Raw genomic sequence first — 7,513 nt, forward strand, 5'->3', positions numbered from 1 at the left:
CAGACAGGCTTCAAATAGTAAGCCCCAGTATCCGTGGTAAAACAGGAATATACAGGCCCTTCGGTGCTTTTCTTTTCTCAGAGTCGGGGTCCGTAACATCATACAGTATTTGCTATATCTATGTGTGTGTGTGTGTGTGTGTGTGCGTGCGTGCGTGTGTGCGTGCGTGCGCGCGCGCGCGTCTTTACATCATACTGTTTCGATACATATTATTGGGTGTGTGTCTTTACATATATATATTTTCAGATTATTTGTCCCCTTATCAAGTTGAGTGGCTTAAGTGGCTGTATGTATGAAAAGGGACAGTTAATGACGTTTTGTATATTGAGTGTTCGGTGTGTGTTGATCTTGGTCATTGACTCGCTCAAGCATATGAACAAATGACATAATTTTTCAGAGTTGTGTTGATCTATCCTGACCAGCCTGACCATGTCACTCCAACCCGATCACACACAACCCAACCACCCCCATGACACTCCAACCCGTTCACACACAACCAACCACCCCATGTCACTCCAACCTGTTCACACACAACCCAACCACCCCATGTCACTCCAACCTGTTCACACACAACCAACAACCCCCATATCACTCCAACCCGTTCACACACAACCAACCACCCCCCATGTCACTCCAACCCGTTCACACACAACCAACCACCCCATGTCACTCCAACCCGATCACACACAACCAACCACCCCATGTCACTCCAACCCGTTCACACACAACCAACAACCCCCATATCACTCCAACCCGTTCACACACAACCAACCACCCCCCATGTCACTCCAACCCGTTCACACACAACCAACCACCCCATGTCACTCCAACCCGATCACACACAACCAACCACCCCCATATCACTCCAACCCGTTCACACACAACCAACAACCCCATGTCACTCAAACCCGTTCACACACAACCAACCACCCCATGTCACTCCAACCCGATCACACACAACCAACCACCCCATGTCACTCCAACCCGTTCACACACAACCAACCACCCCATGTCACTCCAACCCGTTCACACACAACCAACAACCCCATGTCACTCCAACCCGTTCACACTCAACCAACCACCCCATGTCACTCCAACCCGTTCACACACAACCAACCACCCCCATGTCACTCCAACCCGTTCACACACAACCAACAACCCCATGTCACTCTAACCACACAACCAACCACCCCACATCACTCCAACCACACATCCAACCACCCCACATCACTCCAACCACACAACCAACCACCCCCATGTCACTCTAACCCGTTCACACTCAACCAACAACCCCCATGTCACTCCAACCCGTTCACACACAACCAACCACCCCATGCCACTCCAACCCGTTCACACACAACCAACCACCCCCATGTCACTCCAACCCGTTCACACTCAACCACCCCCATGTCACTCCAACCCGTTCACACACAACCAACCATCCCATGTCACTCCAACCTCACAACCAACCACCCCATGTCACTCTAACCCGTTCACACTCAACCAACCACCCCATGTCACTCCAACCCGTTCACACTCAACCACCCCCATGTCACTCCAACCCGTTCACACACAACCAACCACCCCATATCACTCCAACCTCACAACCAACCACCCCATGTCACTCTAACCCGTTCACGCACAACCAACCACCCCCATGTCACTCCAACCCGTTAACACACAACCAACCACCCCCATGTCACTCCAACCCGTTCACACACAACCACCCCCATGTCACTCCAACCCGTTCACACACAACCAACCACCCCCATGTCACTCCAACCCGTTCACACACAACCAACAACCCCATATCACTCCAACCCGTTGACACACAACCAACAACCCCCATGTCACTCTAACCCGATCACACACAACCAACAACCCCATGTCACTCTAACCACACAACCAACCACCCCACATTACTCCAACCATACATCCAACCACCCCACATCACTCCAACCACACAACCAACCACCCCCATGTCACTCTAACCCGATAATACACAACCAACAACCCCATGTCACTCCAACCACACATCCAACCACCCTGTGTCACTCCCACTCCGTCCCTGCACAATCAACCACCCCATAGCACTCCAACCACACAACCAACCACCCATATCACTCCAACCACACAGTCAACCACCCCCATGTCATTTCCCACTCCGCCCCTACACACCCACCCTGTGTCACTGCAACCTACCCCCACCAAACAACCATACCATGCCACCCCAAACCGTCCCACCCACCAAGGTCACTTTATCAGGACGAAGTCTGATATTTTATGTGTGCATAGTATAAGCAGATGAATAATTTAATAAGAGATGGGTTTCACTTGTGAGGGGAGTTAATTCTATTTCAGTACAGGTGCATTGGCACCTGGTCCGCATAGGTATACCTGTAGTTAAGGTGTTAGCTCCATACGTCAGAGGTCGGGGTTCAATTCCCTATGAGTCCACCGCGATACTGATGCAATTTTGCTAAGTACGGTTTACCGTAGTAGTAGTAGTAGTAGTAGTAGTAGTAGGAGTAGTAGTAGTAGTAGTAGTAGTAGTATTTGCAGCAGCAGCAGTAGCAGTAGTAGTAGTAGTAGTAGTAGTAGTATTTGCAGCAGCAGCAGCAGCAGCAGCAGTAGCAGTAGTAGTAGTAGTAGTAGTAGTAGTAGTGGTAGTAGTAGTAGTAGTAGTGGTAGTGTGAGATAATATATAGATGTATAAAGATCAACAGTTGTCCATCCCCGACACAGGTGCTCTCATGGTGGACCAGATTGATGATAAGCAATGATAGACATCTATACGTCACTGGTTTGTTACAGTATTATTATAGTTCCAAATGTACCACATACGGACCCTGAGAGGGTGCAAAGGTGTGCACTTCACCTTTATGAAGCTAACTAACAACATTTAATACATCCGCAAGTGTTTAGGTGGTATGGTCAACTATGTTACGTTTTTCAAAATTAGAACTTTCTCGTTTGGTGATATTGTTACAAACCAATTACAAGATTACCCAACACGAACTGCCAAAATTGCACTCTGCCTTTTTCCATACATACATACTGCTCAACTTGTCATGGGGATATTTGTTATCTTTTACATGATACACAGAACGGTTTCTACACAAGTCAAGTGTATATTTAAGTAGAATGACAATATTTGATTATCCCTTTCACAGGTTGAGTAGTGTACAGTAAAGGTGCGGTGGAAATCAAGATACATGTTTTATAGATGTATGTATTTTGTCATATTTCACGAGCCTTTTAAACCTAACTCGGTGTTTTGGCACGTGTACTGCATCGACTTATAAGCAAGTCATTTGACAAATTGTAACCAAACGGGGAGTTTCAGAACTGAATGTGGCCGAGTGAGACTTGTGCATGTTTGGTGTTTAACGCCGGACTATTGCAGCTATATGACGGCGGTCTGTAAATAATCGAGTCTGGACCAAACAGTCCAGTGATTGCTATCATCAGCGTCGATCCACGCAATTAGGATGCATCAAGCTAATCATTGAGCCTGACCACCCGATCCCGCTAGTTGCCTCTTAGACAAGCATAGGTTGCTGAAGACCAGTTCTAACCTGGATCTTCACGGGTCAGGGAGAACGGTCAGCCAGGTCCCACTGAGTAGCTACCGGAGCCGGTGACCAAATGATACCAAGTGAGTGAGTGAATTGGGTTTAAGGCCGCTTTTAACAGTATTCCAGTCATATCACGGCGTGTTAGTTGATGTGGGAGGAAAGCCCGAAGTGAGGCAGATATCAGACGTTTACCACTTCGGTGAAACCCATGAGCATGGTATGGTGCTGACATACCTAGAAACATAATCGGGGCGAACCGGGATTCGAACCCACAATCATAGGCTTCTGGCGTGCCCAAGGGACGCAACTCTGCTCCGCGAATCGCGGCACCTTAGTCACCAAGGCACCAACCTGGATTGAGATATTACACCTTATTTCTGCAGTTTCCCGGATTGAGGTATTATACCTTGATTTAGGTATTATACCTCATTTCTGCAATTTCACGGATTGAGGTATTATACCTTGATTGAGGTAATATACCTCGTTTCTGCAGTTTCCCGGATTGAGGTATTAAATCTTGATTGAGGTAATATAACTCATTTCTGCAGTTTCCCGGATTGAGGTATTAAATCTTGATTGAGGTAATTTACCTCATTTCTGCAGTTCCCCGGATTGAGGTATTATACCTTGATTTAGGTATTATACCTCATTTCTGCAATTTCACGGATTGAGGTATTATACCTTGATTGAGGTAATATACCTCATTTCTGCAGTTTCCCGGATTGAGGTATTAAATCTTGATTGAGGTAATATAACTCATTTCTGCAGTTTCCCGGATTGAGGTATTAAATCTTGATTGAGGTAATTTACCTCATTTCTGCAGTTTCCCGGATTGAGGTATTATACCTTGATTGAGGTAATTTACCTCATTTCTGCAGTTCCCCGGATTGAGGTATTATACCTTGATTGAGGTAATTTACCTCATTTCTGCAGTTTCCCGGATTGAGGTATTAAATCGTGATTGAGGTAATTTACCTCATTTCTGCAGTTTCCCGGATTGAGGTATTAAATCGTGATTGAGGTAATTTACCTCATTTCTGCAGTTTCCCGGATTGAGGTATTATACCTTGATTGAGGTAATTTACCTCATTTCTGCAGTTTCCCGGTCTCACCTCGGTGGTGCTTGCCCTCCACCTGCCGTCGGGATAGAACTGTAGGATTGTTGAAAGCTACGTTCAAGTCCATTCACCCGCCCCACCAGTAACTTGAGCAGTTTAATACCATATTATACAGACATAGAAAATAAAGTGTAGTTCATCAAGTATCAGTTGTGAAAGTGATCTTACAGACACACGCATTATCTATTTCATTTCATAACTTAATTTCTAATATTCGTTCAGGTTACTTTGTTACTACCTTATTAAACGAGAAAGTTGATAAGCAACTAATGATGGAGAGATCTGGAGACAGAAGCAGTGCTGAGCGTGCGACGTACTTCAGAAAGAGATTTCTGATATATTGAAGCCACCCCTGGGCAACGAAAAGAAACAGACTGAGTTTAAAAAGTGCGAAGTGAAACGGCCAGAGGATAAAGAATTCACATTTGAAGCCTGTAAGTTTACAAAACAGGATTCTTTGCCTGAAGCTGGTTCTTTCATGACCATTAAATATGATAAACCTTTAATTGAACTCTTGTAACTGTTGTGCATAACAATTTTTTAAATAAAGACTGTGTTGCTTAATTACGAATCCCTTTTTGAATGAATTCGGAAAGAGTACTGATAACTGTTTATCAGGACAGTTATCAAGTACTCTCTTTTGAAGTGTCCCAATTTCCAAAATAAACAGGACACTGAATGAATGGTAATCCATGGCAATGAGGTAGATGTGGAAGTTCGACAAGAGTGCAGATATCGACGTGGGAGATGGTAAAGGCGTTACCCCTCTCCGTGATGCATAGTATGGTGGACACTGACTTCATTTTCATAATGTCAAGGTATTATACAATGGTCAGCAATATTCAAGCCATAGTACAGTGGCACGTAAAACGATGGCCCTAGGGCGAGATCGGGTTCAGTGAGTTATCCCGGTTTTTCAATTAAAGTGAAAGTTTGCAAGTCAAAGCCCGAAGTAAAACTTGTTCTAAATCTGAGAATGTGAAACTAAATACCTCATGGCTTTGCAAAGATGAGATATTGCACACTTCATCTTGCTGATAGGGATTTCAAAGATGGGAAATTGCACACATAATGTTGATTCTACTTTCAGGGCCTTTGGTTAGCCCTGATACATATTCTTCCCCCCCAAAAAAATAGAAACGCATAAGTGATTTAGATGTATAATTTATATATCATATAAATAATCAACAGATGGTGATCGATTGTTCAAAATAGGCACACACCATTGTCATTGACCCAGTTTCCATATGGCACACATGGATCAGTAGATTTTCAAGGTGAAGGTCATCTGTTCTCAATATCATGTATGGTCACCACTAGAGTCCAAAACTGACTGGCATCGTGGTCCCTTGGAAGCAATCAGATCCTGAATTGTTGGCCTGGGGAATGTTCACCCACTCTGCGTGCAGAGCTTGTGCCAACTGTCGGGGGTTCTGTGGTTCTTGCTGAGGTGCTGGTTGTCGTCCATCCAGTGCATCCAATAAATTGGGTTTAAATCTGGAGACTAAGAGGGCCATGGCAGGACCTGGATGTTGTGATTCCTGAAAAAGCCTGTTGTTAGTCTTGCTGTGTGAGGTCGGGCATTGTCTAGTTGGAAAATGACGTCTCATCGGTGTTGCCGACAAAGTCCCCGTGAAGATCTGGGTTATAATTGGTCTTCAGCAATACATGTTTGTTGTAAGAGGCGACTAACGGGATCGGGTGGTCAGGCTCGCTGACTTGGTTGGTGCATGTCATCGTACCCTAATTGCATAGATCGATGCTAATGATGTCAATCACTGGATTGTCCTGTCAAGATTTGATTATTTGTACACCGCCGTCATATGGCTGCTGAGGGAGGTGTTAAAAAACAAACAAACAAACGTTAAATTCCCCAGAACTTGCTTCAAGTCTGTTCTACTGGTGTAGGAGATGGCCGCCCACATCATCACACTACCGGGGGCACGGGTGGCCCAGTCGTCTAAGACGCCGCGATTCGCTGTGCAGAGTTGCGTCCCTTGGGCACGCCAGAAACCTATGATTGTGTGTTCGAATCCCGGATCGTCCCGATTATGTTTCTAGGTTTGTCAGCACCATACCCGTGCTCGTGGGTTTTATCGAAGTGGTAAACGTCTCAGACCTGCATCCCTTCAGGCTTTCCTCCCACATTAAGCTGACACGCCGTGATATAACTGGAATACTGTTAAAAGCGGCGTTAAACCCAACTCACTTACTCACTCATCACACTGCCACCACCAAATCTGTCCACTTCCTTTATGCAGTTTCGTGCATAACGTTCCCCGCGACGCCTGGATGTTGGCAACACGATTTTACTATTTTTGCGTTGTTTTTTTGCAGAGTACATAAATTATTAGACTTACATCCCTTTTCCTCAATAACCGACTACCCACCTCACGTCTTGTCCCCTGGTACCTTCACGTGAAGGAAATCGCTATATGTGTTCTTCCTTCTTTACTTAGGTAATACATCATATACAAACATTCATACTTTATGTGATTGATTGATTGTTGTTCTCAGAAATATTTCAGCTGTATGACAAAGGTTGGTGAAGACCAATTTAATCCTGAGCCATGCTTTATGTGAATCGCATTCATCCACAGTTGACGTACAGAGATACTTTTAACATTTTGTTTTGGAATTCTACCATTTTGGTAAACCCAAGAGCATAGCATCGTGCAAACAAGGAATCGTAATTTGCAGGGTGAAGTTGGAATTCAAACCAGGTATGTTTACATGTATTAAATGATGAGATCATGCCTACACTGAAGTTGACTGATGTTTTATCTTCACTCAAACATATACAAGTCAAAACGAATG

Source organism: Haliotis rufescens, unplaced genomic scaffold (genome assembly GCF_023055435.1).
Source record: "Haliotis rufescens isolate VD_foot unplaced genomic scaffold, xgHalRufe1.0.p SCAF_1, whole genome shotgun sequence".
In the NCBI taxonomy this organism is placed as follows: domain Eukaryota; kingdom Metazoa; phylum Mollusca; class Gastropoda; order Lepetellida; family Haliotidae; genus Haliotis; species Haliotis rufescens.